This window comes from Lissotriton vulgaris, chromosome 3_1 (assembly GCF_964263255.1).
Source record: "Lissotriton vulgaris chromosome 3_1, aLisVul1.2, whole genome shotgun sequence".
Lineage (NCBI taxonomy): Eukaryota > Metazoa > Chordata > Amphibia > Caudata > Salamandridae > Lissotriton > Lissotriton vulgaris.
The window spans coordinates 1447651962-1447666510 of NC_141689.1; positions in this window are offsets into that span (position 1 = coordinate 1447651962).

Below are 14549 nucleotides of genomic sequence, written 5' to 3' on the forward strand. Positions count from 1 at the left end.
ACACCCATCCGCCGAGTACCGCACCAACCTGCAATCTTGAAGGGACCACGAGGATGGACTCACCTCCTTGTGGAGCGACAGAGCAGGATTGAGGAAGAACACCGTGGCGGGGGCTCACCTGAGGGCTCCAATTCAGCAGTTATAAGTGCGCCACAATTTGAGGGAGAACATTTGGGCACTACATATCCCAGAATTCCTGTATATCTCCATGAAGGCGTAACAAAGCATTTAATTGGGGGTATGCCTGCCCGCCACTGCACGAACTTTCCCGGCAGCCTCTGAGGAAGAGGAAACTCGAAACGCGTCAGGCTTGGAGGGGAAGCTGTACATTACAACCTGCCACTGTTGTACTTCCGTACCTGAAATTAAAAAGGCTGGTAACCTTTCTCTGCCGTCTTGTGTGCGACTCATTTGGGACTACCAGCGTTACTGAATATATATATATATATATATATATATATATATATATATATATATATATATATATATATATATATATATATATACACGGTACAAAAACGTCTTCTTGGTTGCTGGAAACAAGACGAGGCAAACCCAACTTTGGTGCAGAATTTCTTTATTGCTGCCCGACACCAAACACCGCGGCTACGCGTTTCAGCCCGAAAAGGGCCTTGATCACATATATATATGCCTGGAAGATCGTCCTGAAGAAAAACGAACAGCAGACCCAGGGATGCAGGTGAAGTTCTTTATTTGGTGAATACAGCAACAAAGCCAGCATGACGCGTTTCAGCCTCAACGGAGGCCTTGATCACATGACGCCTAGACAACAGGTTGGCCGATTTTTAAAGTGCAAGTGCCAAAAAAAACCTGATATTTGATTGGTGGCAAAAGTAATCATAGGTTTGGAAGAAATACTACCCTAGTGGTTCACATTAAGGTATGTTGCAATCTTGTTCATATTATCGGCTAATGCCTGGCACCAGTAAAGTTATGGCAATAACTTAAATAAATAAATATCTGCATGAATGCGAAACGATATAAATATATAAATATATATGCAAAAACAATTACCAATATCATAGGAATATATATACACAGCATTAATTTTGATAAAATTGTTTAAATTCCATGATAAAACACCTGCTGAAACAATACATAGACCGACAATAGAATAAAATCATTATCAGTTGTATGTTCCCCAATATGATAGCAGTGGGGTGCCATGCGCTGTTCACTATATAGTGTAAAATGCAACCGAGATGGTGAAACTCCCACCTTGCATGATGCCAAAACTTGTGCCTTCATTCAATAGTTACATATATGACAAACCATAATGTGCTCAGTGCAAGTGAATATAGAAAAAAGGGCTAAAAAGATTTATGAGTAAAACATTTTTATGTCATTAAATGTCAGGTTCAAAAGTATACTCATTATATACTGATGAGGGCATAGAGGGTTGAGGCAGCTCAATACAAATATGAATATTTGAATAATATAAAAGATAAAAAATAGAAAAGCTGCATAAGATATATATATTTCTTTTTTTTCCCCAGCAAAACAGAACGGCGCACTCAGGAATTGTAATTAAATTGGCTTTATTCAGCAAACTCCACCAACATCAGTCCGTCACACCGACGCGTTTCGGGCACACGCCCTTTCTCACGGTATATATATATATATATATATATATATATATATATATATACACACACACACACACACACACACACACACACACATGCACTTATCTGATATAGACTAACCATTCCATTGTAAAGGTATGTGTGGTAAAGGCATGCGTGGTAAAGACATGGCGCAGGAAAGGATGCGTGGTAAAGCATTGCATGATAAGTAGAGCGTTGCAAAGTCTGTTTCCCTGTGTGAGAGGCTATTCAGATTCATTGAAGTTAAATGAGAGGTTTCTGCTCTAAACCCCCAACTGGGAAGGGCAGATGGAAGCTCTGATCTCTTTGTCACTCTTGGGGCAGGCAGAAAAAAGTGTCATGAGCCTGATTTCTTTGCTATACTCTTGAAAACTAGGCAATGACATAAGGACAGCCTGCACAGTGCTTGTCATGGGACAACACCACAGATGCTGTCCTGGTACAAATAATGGATAAATATGTTAGTAAAAAACGAGCAATCTGTCTGGAAAGTTACAATATCCTGGAGAATGGGCCGATGAGTTTCAGACCAGTGCATGGCACAGAATCAGCATTAATTATGGCCATCGATGAACTGAGGATGATGGCTGACGGGGGTCAAGCAGCAGTTCTGTTACTATTAGATCTGTCAGCTGCATTTGACACTGTCAACCACCAAATACTGATACTCAGAGTGAAAGAGATAGGGGCGGGAGGAATATTATTGGAATGGGATGAATCTTATTTGTCAAACAGGTGCATATCAATCTCACTCCTTCCTTTCTGCTTGGAGTTTCAGAAAACAGAACACAGAGTACCCCAGAGGTCAGCACTGAGCTCTATTCTCTTCAGTATATATTTATGACTATTGTTGACCCTCAACAGATCTTACGGGATCTTATTTGTAAACTATGCAGACGATACAGTTAATCCTGTCTCTGGATATAAATAGCCATATCCCTGTAGAGGAGCTTTACACTTGCTTAAAAGAGATGGCAAGCTGAGTGAAAAAAAATTCATTCAAGGAAAAACTGAATTCTTATGTTGCTCTCCCTCCAAACAGCCTTATTCCCTCTTGAATGATTTCGAGTTATGGACCAGCGCAGATAATCTTTGGATGTCTCAGGTTCTGTGAAACATGGTCGCATACGTGGGTGAGAAGCTATCCATGGAAACACATATTAACAAAACAGAAGCCACATGCTTTAGACTGCTGAGGAATCTTAGAAAAAATGTTCCACTAATGCCCCAGCCAGCTAAAATGTTAGTGGTTCAATGTATTGTATTGAGTAGAATCAACTAATGTAATGCACTTTCACTGGGAGCACCAGAATACCTAATTAAGACACTATACAGAATACAAAAAACAGTAGCAAAACTTGCAATGAATACATTGAGATTTGACTCTTCCTCGAGATCCTTGAGAGCTGCACTGGTTTCCAGTAAAAGAGAGAATTGTCTTTACATCAATGTGTGTGGTCTACACGGCCTTAAATAGAACAGGACCTGCGCTGCTACAAAGAAAATTCAGTCACCACAGGCCACTGAGGAACCTGGGGTCCTCATCGGCTAATCTGGTCTGCATCCTGAAATTTAGAAAAGTGAGGCCGGATGGAAGGACCTTTCAGATAAAGGTAGCCCAATTGTGAAACAAGCTCCCAGCTCCCCTTAGAGCCAGTGAAAATTCCAAGTGTCTTAGGAAAAATCAAAAAACCTGGCTTTTTCCAATAAAGGACTAAGAGCCACAGTAAAGGTGGAATTGGAAAAATGGTGCATAAATAAGGTTGTATTGTGTTCAAGGATCCGTCAAGGTTGCTATAGTGCAAACATACCTGCAAGTTGAATGTTTACACTCTCAATCAATCAAGGGGTTTGCATAGTGAACTACTTACCTGTTAGGGTCTCAAGGCACTGGGAGGGGGATGTGTGCAGCTCTGTTGGGGTCATTCGAAGAGCCAGGTCTTGAGGTCCTTTCTGAATTGGCGCACTGTCGGGCTTTACCAGAGGTGAAGGGGGAGGTAATTCCAGGTCTTGGCTGAAAGGTAGGAAAAGGACCTTCCACTCACACTGTTCCTGTAGAAGCGTGGGACGGTGGCTAGGGATAGGTCGGCAGAGAGGAGATTTCTCTTGGGTGCGTGAGGTACTGTGGCCCGGTGGTGTGGAGGGCCTTGTAGGCATGCATGAGCAGCTTGAAAGTTATTTGTCTTTTGACGGGGAGTCAGTGGAGGTCATGGAGGTACTGGGTGATTTGGTTGTGCTGTGGGATATCGAGGATTAGGCTGGCTGCAGTGTTCTGGATGATCTGGAGCTTGCATAAGAGTTTTGTGTTGATTCTGCCATTGAGTGCGTTGTAGTCCATGGTGATGAGGGCATGTGTGACTCTTTTTCAGGAATTGGACGGCATCCATTTGAATGTTTTGCAGAGTAGGCAGAGGGTGTTGACGCATGCAGAGGAGACAGTGTTGAGATGGTGGTTCATGGTGAGCGATGAGTTCAGCAGGATGCCGAGATTGCGTGAACGGTCTGTCGGAGTGAGTGGGTCTCCCAGGGTGGGGGAGCCACCAGGTGTCGTCACATGCAGAGGGGTTGGGGCTGAGGATGATGGCTTATGTTTTCTCAGAGTTGAGTTTCAGGCAGCTGTTCTTCATCCAGGTTGCGACGGCTTTCATCCCTTCTTGGAAGTTTTGCCTGGTGATGTTGGGTTCCTTGGTGAGGGAGAGGATGAGCTCGGTGTCATCGGCGAGGAGATGATGTTGAGCCTGTGGTTTCTGATGGATGATTTCATTGATTGATTGATTTATTGAACCAACATACCTGAAAGTTGAATGTTTGCACTCTACAAATGTATGTTACTTACTTACTATGCCCAGCACTGAGCACCATTAAAAAAGAATGCAGTCACTCCTATGCAGAGCCATGCTGCTGTCTCCATACTTGTAATAAGAACTGCAAACAACAGCTCCCTGGAAGCAGCGGAAGGAGACACGCTCTTTGACTCTAGGTGTTCGCCTTCCTAGATGAGGACTCAAATGTAAAGAGGAAAGCCATTGAATTGTTGTGAGAGGGCTGATCCGAGATGGGGTTAGCATATTCAACAAAGTATTGCATGAAGAGGGCTGACCCTTCACCTCACTTTGTGTATGCTGTCTTGTGGGCTGATTCAAAATGTGAATATCACTTCTATGAAGAGATGGATGAACGGATTTTATCCAAAGCCATTCTCTATGTCTTTTTTCTTCAGGCAAACCGAGAAAGGCAATAGAGAGCTTTTCTCTCCTTTTTCGATTGAAAAGGTACAATCTTTTTTTTTTAAAGAAGTCTGCTGCAAAACCCAAACTCTCAGTTCATGAGATATCTGCATCAACAAGTAGATCCCAGATTAATTAAACTGCTGTGGACTATATTGAGAGGATGCAAAGAGGAGATGATGCTGAATGGTCTTCAAAACTAACTGCTGCAGCAAACTAAAATATCAGTAAGTGGAGATGGATCAGGAAAGAGCACAAAAAAGCTCTGAGGTAAGGAACCGCGAGTACCTCCCTGATTAGCATTCTGCCAATTTTTAGGTCTCGCGACCTATAAATGCGCGCAAGCACATTGAGCGGAGCGATAATTCATGTTGGCAAAATCCTCTTCAAACCAAGGGCTTTCAGCCCGCGGTTTTCTTGAAGTTCACGTGAATCACGTGAACAAACAAGCACGCGCATCGCATGCAAGCCCAGCCTCTGCACCCTCTGCACTCCTCCCCTCGCTCGCATTCCCAGGCTCTCCCGCCCCCATCCGGCATCAGGCACAATTCCCACACCTCACGGACATCTGTTCATTTCTCCTCCCCCTCCCCAGCCAGCTTCCCCCAGGCCCCTGCTGCTTCACACCCTCATCGCCGCTCGGCCCCCTCCCCTGCCCGACGTGTCGCATGCAAGCCCAGCCTCTGCACCCTCTGCACTCCTCCCCTCGCTCGCATTCCCAGGCTCTCCCGCCCCCATCCGGCTTCCCTCCCACACTTCTCCCAAGACAGCCTCTGCACCCTCTGCACTCCTCCCCTCGCTCGCATTCCCAGGCTCTCCCGCCCCCATCCGACTTCCCTCCCACACTTCTCCCAAGACGACAATGAAAATTTGATGATGGCGGCCGATGTCACTCATCAGCTGGATTTTATCCAATCCCATTCCAGCCTTTACGGACAATTACACACCACTTGTCCTTACATACCCTACAGATACATCTCTTCTGCATCTTGGGACACTACTCTGACACCCCATTAAAGTTTATCAAAAGCACACCTCCTATGCTTCCTCAACATGAGCTACAACCACATACTTACTCACCCTTGTAAACATACCGATAAGGCAAAGACGTATTCCAAGTTTGTTTAACGCGGCTTCAACCAACAGTTTCATGAGACCCCACACCGTCTTCACAGATTGCTTTCCCTCCTGTTCCAGTCAAACGTCATTGAACATATAAATCTTAATGAACTCTACAAATGCTGCTCAATAATCATTAGTGTGCAGTAAATTCTTGTGAAATATACACAGAAAACCTGAGAAAAGGGTAAGTCGATCAAAGCAAGATAGAGTATGTATTATGTTCTAATCAGCTTTTACACATTTGTAGAAAACTGCTATTTTAATGCCGCTACATTGGTTGCAGCCTAATTAAAATCCACCAAATAATTAAGTTTGAAGTATTTCCCGCCGCCCCTTTATGTTGCTGCATGCGAGCCCCTGTTGCATGTCTCAATTACCGATCCGCACGTTAAACCCGTAAAATAATGCAGGGGCACAAGTAAACAAGGCCACAAATTACCAGACACTAACCACCGACCAGCTGAGCAAACATCCAGCATCCTGCACTTTTGGATCAAAGCCTCGCGCCCCTCTTACATGGTATATGCGCTTTGCATCTATTTTTATACGTGTTGAGAGTGTTCGATGACAGTCTACTGTTAGGCGGAGTCGCTAATTACTGTTGCCTTTTCAGAATATTAATTTGGAGCTCGTGCCTGCAGCGCCGCTTCGACGGTGGCGGGGCACATTCCTTGCATGCATTTTCCGCATGCATCGAAATGAAACTGCAGGGTGTGCACCACGTTTGTACCACCCTAACACTCCCAGGGTGTGGACTGCTGCTCCCTGCAGACGTGCCTCGAAGCCTCGTTGGAGTAGACCTCATTTTAGAAAGGTAGCTACAGTGCAATGCATCACGTTGGATCCGGCACTGTTGTTAGACATGTCTACGTCTAAGAAAGGATGCACCGTGGATCCAAGCGTGTCTTTGCCACCACTGGGCATGACTGCCGAAACTCTGAGCCAATCAACCCCCTTTGCTTCATTCATTGTATCACATCACCAATAATCAAACTTTCCAGCCACACAATTAATTAAGTTTTCCATAATGTAGTTCCTGCGTCCTAGCCGTAAAGGGCAACTTCTTTTCTTTTTTTAAAAGACAAATCATTGTTGAAAATAATTCACCCAAAGTACTGCTCGGTGAATGTCCACGAAGCTTCAGAATACACTTTAGAGTAGTCCAGACTGCAGAGGCAGCTTTGAAGAAAGAGCTGACCCTCATCGACCACAGAGCACACATCCACAAAAGTAGTTCTTCAAGAACTGGAGAGTGTAGAACTTATTTAATAACAAGCACTGGCGTTGCCAATAGGTCTCGCAGTAGGAAAGTTGGAGCTATTACAATTGCAAATAACAATGCCTTTTATTTTTGTTTTCATTTTAAAAACATAAAGGGCTTTGTCATTTACAAAACCAATAGCTCCAACTTTCCTACAGCGAGACCTATTGGCAACGCCAGTGCTTGTTTTTAATGTGGGGCATTGTTGTGGGAGCATCCCCTCTGGCATAAAGAGGAAGCACCAGAACAGAATACATCGAATCTGTTATGTTGTCCAAATAGCACACCAGAGCAGCCAGCCCAGGAAAAGGGCACCAGGAGGGGAGAGGGGGTGGTATACGGCCACAATTGCCGTCTTTGGACTGGGGATCCAGGTTCGAGTCTCGGGGTCGGCTCGACATCCGGTGATTCTTTGCAAACAATGTAATCTCCCTTCACTTACAAGAATGAATATGTGCTTGTGTAATGTAACTTGTACTCATGTAAAGTGCACCAACAGTTTCCGTCGACTTTGCACCAAAAAAGTGTCATTAACACTGTATACAAGAACAGAATGGGGGCAGGTCCCTCGTGAATGAAATCAGGTTGTCTATATGTGCACACATTGAGTAACTGTACAAATTCGTGCTTTTGCTCACAGGGCTGGGGGTAGGCATGGGCAGTGTGGGTACCCCCACACCAGTACCCTGGTCCTCCTGTGTCCCTTTCTCATCTAGTTCAGTGAAAGGTGTCTGGTTGCAGTTGTGCCAAACGGAGGGGTTGCCTCACTCCCCTGGGCCACGATGCCATGCGAGGCGAGGGAATCGTGCAAAAGCAAACCACAAATATGTAACACATTATACTGGGTCCTTATTATCTGTCTGCTGCACTTCAGGTCACAATCTCCTCCAAGTGAAATGAATTACAATGTAAATCAGAAACCCATTGAGAGTTATGTGGCACCTGTTTCTCTAAGCAAAGAGCTTGTAACTAGCTGGAAACTGTACCAATATATGTCTAATTATTGTACAACTTTCATTAAGTCCATAGTAGCAAATCCAAACTGAAAAAGAGTATGCACATGTTTGAACCTCCAGTCTCCCATAGAAGTAAGGAAACAGGATTTTCCTACTAATGGTGCATCAAAATATAATTTTAAAGAAAACTCCCTATGCTGACACGTTTTGGTTTTCTTCGCATTCACATGCGTACTACCTAGTGGCACAGTGCTAGGTTCAAAGGCCAGTCGTATTCTATAGACAGCAACTTCTAAAATGTCCCACCCACCCACGAAGTACATACCAAATCAGGTAAGAGACTTGTCATGAAGTAGAGCTCCTTGACCCTTCTGCACCCAATAATCTGTGTTCCAGTTAATCGAATTATTCATTCATGCACGTGTTTATTTCTTCACTCACTTGTCCATCCGCCTTGCCTCCATCACGGTAGCTTTATGCTGCTACCCGTAGTACTTTGACAACAGCAATTTCTATTCATGATCACGTTTCATTTTTTCTGTTTTTAATTGCCAACCATTACCATTTTTCTAATTATCATCTGCAATGTTTTCCTCTATTAACAGGTTTCACTTCTTGTGATGAATCTTAAGCTGTGCACTTTAGAACCTGGAAGTGTTTACAGTTTTCTGCTGTTTACGTTGAGGTGAGAACACTTTCCTGTGAAGGTTGAAGCGTGTTGTTCAATCACCTTCTCATTAGAAAGGATGTTAGAAAGGATGAGGGTGAAAATAAACAGAACGCAAACGCTATAAGCAGATGCATTGCAATCACAATTAGGACCAGCCAGAGGAATGTCTTAACACATAAAACCTTGTGTGCAAACACGTTATTGTTTACCCTTGGAAATAAAAAAAGGCCTGTGGTTGACTTTGCATGACGGGGTGAAATGTACCCGTCAGACAGTGTTGTTATGATGTGTTGAAAATGAATGACGGACGCAGACAGAGCCGAACTTTGAATTTAGAGTACAAGATTTATAGGGTGAGCAAGGACATTTGCTCTGCATGGTTTGAAGTGACAGACAGGACACTGATTGCCCTCCAGCACTAAGTGACCACTTGTCCTCTGGTAGCTGACCGTAGTCACTGTGCGCAGACACCAAGCTATCAATATAGCAGAAATGGAATTCCATTGAGATACATTGTTTGCAAATTATGTTGTGAATATTCTGAAAATCTGGCATGGCTCAGGTCCTTCTGGACTTACATTGGACACTGTAGGGCATGGAATTTCCAGGGACTAATCTATACGTTGATGGCATTTCACAGTTGTGCTGCAGGTGGATTTTGTGCACATTGAGATGTTAGGTATGGACTGCCCTGATTACTGTCGATTTGTAAATCTACATTGCATACGGTTGACATGCAGCTGAGACCAACAATGGAGTATGTGCATATCATTACTTAACAATGATATACTACACAGGGGCCACATTTCATACAGTGAATGCTTCATCTGCCGGCCTGGAGAAGGTAATGAGTCCATCTCATCATTTGAGGAAAGTCTAGGTTTTGGGTTGAGCATTCAAGACCTGTTGCAACTTCTCTTGTGGGCTTAAAGCCATCCTCCTGCGTCTGATTTGTTTGTTTCAGTGTAATGTAAAAAGATCCCTGCTTGCTAGTGATCAGACTTGCCTCTTTGTCCCTCCTTTTTCTCTTCTGTTCATTCCAAGCAGCAGGGACTAAATACTGTCTCATTAATCTGTGCTTTTTTAATCTGTTCTTTGCAGGACTATTTTTGTTTTTGTTTTCTGCTCTGTTACTGTTTGTCTGGGTTCAGCTTTGGTGCCATAGCTGCTTAGATTTAACTATAGAATTTCTCTCTCCCACCTCGTCTTAATGCTACAGTTGTGTTAGTACTGCTGACCACGCGGGGCTCCCACTCAGTAGGTTGTACCTTTCTGCAATTTTCAATGTCAACCGTCAGTTGGGCTTTTTTGGTTGGATATTACTTTGTGTGGGCTTCTTTTTAAGGGGGATTGGGCTTGTTCTTGTCTCTTGCAGCTGCTGATGAAAACGTTTCCATATCCAGCTCTGGCAATGGCCAAAATTAATCCTGCTTTTCTTTTTGTGTTTGATCAAGGGGGGGGGACTGGCAAGGAACATATCTATTGCAGCACAGACATGGTGAGATAGCTTCAGTCTAAGACACAAGGAACTATTTCATTCACGCAAAATTCACTAACGAAGCTGCTTTGGCCATTTTTGTGACTGGAGAATTGGCGTCTATTTCTCTTAACTCAAATAATTAAGATGCTATTTAATGGTAGCGAAACACTAATTATTCCTGTACACAAAAAAACGTACATATGGGGGTTGTTCGTCCTTTCTTAAAAAGTAGCAAGTCTCAGTGCTTGACATGAAGATGGTGATGTCCTGCTCTGCTTACGAGTGTAGGAACAGGTACGACAAGGAGAAACCCATATTTTTCCACAAGTAAATAAACATTTTTGCTTGTGCCCTTTGAGCGCAGCACTGTTTACTTTCTAATTAGGGTTAATATTTAATAGGATGTGTCTGCAATGTCATCTCTTAATTGATGATTTCTGCTTATTTTGCTCTCTTATTCAGACCCACACACTTTATCCTAAGTAACTTGATACCACTTCAACAAAGCCACCCTTGTACATTTTCTTTCACTTCCCTTCTTTTGCTTTTTTTTCATCCTACACTCTGCACACATGCTTGATCATTTCACTAATAGAGACACCTTTGCCGCTTTTACCTTACCTGATTCTGGTGTTCGTGGTCCTGACAAACCATGCTCACTAGTAAGTGCTACCCCTCGCTCTACAATGATAGTCTCCATCAGGATTCTGATTACAATTAATCACCTTGCCCGGTTTGGTCCATTTCCAGGTTGGTGAGTTTATCTTCCTGAGCCTCCATGACTGCTCCCCATAAAATTTGTTTCTGCCGCTACATTTTATGTAGGTTGGAGTCTTTCCAAATTTCAAATTCTCACCATCTACACTCAGCTATGGTTTAACGTTGCACCATTTCCCCACACAGATGTGTTAATTTACCTCCACACACCTTTGAGAGCACCTGCCCTTACTTGAACCTCAACCTCCCTCTCCGAGTGCCTTCTTCCGTTACCATAATTTCTACTATTATTATGTACATGATCATTGATGCTGTATGATATATGTGACAAGGTTACTTTCATTAATGGGGACGTGGCCACGCAGGCAATGAAGTTGGACATGCTCTGCTAGAGCTGTGGTTATGACTCCCCTTCATTGGCTAAAAATGTCCATCTTAGCGCATTACCGGGGCTGCTAACCAGCTTCACTGGGCCCCAGGTGGAATCGGAATGACCTGTGAGCTTGGTGGGCTCCAGGGTTGCTGTGGACCGATTAGGGATCCATACAGCAGTGGCAAGGCCCAAGCAGAGGAGCGAGCTGCTGGCCTAACGATACATCAGAGACGAGCCGCGCCAAGCAGGCCACGGTCTTGACGCAGTCACCAACACGTCACAGACTCCTCCTGACCTTCCTTTTATTTGGCCTGTCCTTGGGGTCGGTCGGGGCCCCGGCGTTGACACACACGCTGTCATCAGCATCTCGGGAGCAGGATATTTCACAAGACTGCAGCGCATGCACAGCCCTGCTGCGAAGGACCTGCATCGCGGATCGGTCATCAGAGATCCTGGCAGTGAGGGCAGATCCCACTGGCAAAAACTTGGAGACATCGGGGGTGCCCCTGAACCAGGCGAGTGTCCTTCAACTTCAGAGCACGGTTGGCTGGGACTGGGAGCACCCATTAAGCACGCACAACCAACTGGGCAGTGCCCTAAATGTACACAGCTGTTCTGTGTGTGCAGTGCCGCAATCACAAGAAAATCTGCCCTCACCCCTTCAGTGTTTCAAACCCCCAAAGAGACATCATGGAAAGAGTAATGCATGCCTTCAAGTGCGCCCTGTTTCACGCATATCCCACCATTGCTGCGGGGGTAACTCGATCCCATGGAGCCAGGGCCCAAAACACGCAGTAGGACTGCTCCTGAACCTTCTTATCATTTGGGCATGCAGCGCAACACACCGTTCCACCCCACTGCAGGACTGAGGAGCAGAATCAACCAGTCAACATAACACCAGCATAATCAGGTGGTCATTGCCACATGCTCCGCAGTTGCCTTATGTCACACAGAGGCCGGCCATGGACAGGCCGGGGACCCACTGACTCAGCCCGCTTACCTCGCACCCAGTCTGACAAGATGTCCAGGGAGGGGCCACCCGAGCAAATGTCCTACAAACTGGATGCTGTCCTGGTAGCGGTGGAGAACTTGAGTTCAAGCGTGGACCAAACCTGCACCTTCCTCGAAAGCTAGATTGACAAGGTGGCAATTGACCTGAACCTTCTACATGTGGACCACTGCAAACTAACGGACAGAATGTCCACGATGGAGGCCACAATAGCGGAGATCTCCTCACAGATGAAGGCTGCAGAGAAACGCCTCAAATACCACGTGGCTCGGGTCTATTTTCTGGAAAACCACTTCGAAGATGACGAAGGGTGGTCAAGGTAAAATAATGTGCGCGTGGTGGGTCTTCCGGTAGGTGAGAAAGGGAAGGACACAAAACATGTGCAGAGACCTGGCTCCGGGATCTGCTGCCAAAGGGGACACTTTCTCACCACTTTGTCCTCGAGCGCACGCACAGAGTACCGGCTAAGCCTCCACTCCCGGGCACCAACCCCAGACCATTTCTGATCCGCATGCTGAATTACAGGGAGTAGGGATGCCATCCTTCAGGAAACTAGAAAGATAGAAAAAGTGCAAGTGAGAAATAACACAGTCATGTTCTTTCCTGACTTTACCGCAATGGTGCAGAGACAAAGATACTGGATCAATTTCAGCTCTAGGGACCCCATCCCCTGGGGCCTGACTATTTATAGATGCATAGGGTTACACGACCTACCTTCCCGGGCCTAATTTGGCCCCGGGGACCACATCTCCCGGGGCCTGGATATTTATTCTGGGTGCCTGTAGGGCACCCACTCTTGACTGGTACTGCAGGGGGAGCCTGGAGGCCCTAGCTGTCCCTGCTGGCTCCCCACCTCCTGCGAGAGCCAGCATTGCTTTCACACACAGGGAGCTGCTGGAAAGCCAGCTCCCTGTGTGTGAAAATAATTCTACTGCACTTCCAGTAAGTGAGAGCATTTTTAATGCTCTCGCTTGCTTGAAGCAGGGCATTTGCTGTGGCTTGAGCCACAGCAAACAGCTATGTCCCAGGAGTGAGCACCCAAGGAAATAGCAATCAATCAATCAATCATATCATTTGTAAAGCGCACTACTCACCAGTGAGGGTCTCAAGGCGCTGGGGTGGGGAATGCTGCTACTGCTCGAAAAGCCAGGTCTTGAGGAGTTTTCTGAAGGCCAGCAGGTCTTGGGTCTGCCGTAGGTGGATGGGGAGGGTGTTCCCGCTGTCAAGGTGCCTTGGTAATCCACAGAAGTCGACGCTAGTCCCAACGCCCCACCACTTCAAACGCCACCCAAAACTAACTTTGAGGTAACGTCTAAAATGGCGGGGAAAGGGGAAGTGGAAGAGAAAGAGAGACAGCCGCTGTGCAGAAGTTTTGATTACTCCCTCACAGTTTGGTTCTCTGGAGTTCTGGTATGCTAACCCTGTGAAGAAATACATTTTATGACACACAGTCTAACTTAATTTTCAACTCTATAGTAATTAAGAAATTACCCTTACCCAGGAGACCTCGGCTATTGCTTCTCTCTTGAGTTGTTTGTTTATATTATATGATGTTTGTCTGGTGTCTGTTTTTCCTGAATAAACACAGTGCTATTAATAATCATAACTCAACTCCATATTATTCACAGTTTTCTTAAAGTTGGTCTCATTACCTGACACAGACTTAATCCAGCTTTGTATGCTTCAACCGTCGTGCCTTGACTATTCCTAAGACTGAACAACCTAGCTATGTGTAACTACCCTATACCTGAGCCTCTATTGTATTACAGATAGTTACTCCACTAATCTGTTTGCTCCATATTAAGTCGGCTGCAGTTTTATAGTACGTTGGAAAGAACTGTCCATCAATGCGTAGACTTGCCCGACAAAATTACGATACTGTTCTTGAGAAATAAATTCTTCCTAAAAAAAACACAAAGTCTCTTACTTGGAGTTTTCCCACGTCACGCATGCGTTTATTATGGCCAAAACTCACTGAACAGGACAAGAATGCAGATTTGCTGACGGAATCTCTGGAGAGTACAAATGCGCAGCTTCACTCGGCAGAATTACAGTTGAAATGCGCAGTTCACCTGTGGAACGCGCCCCTCGTTACAGCCGTTGCTC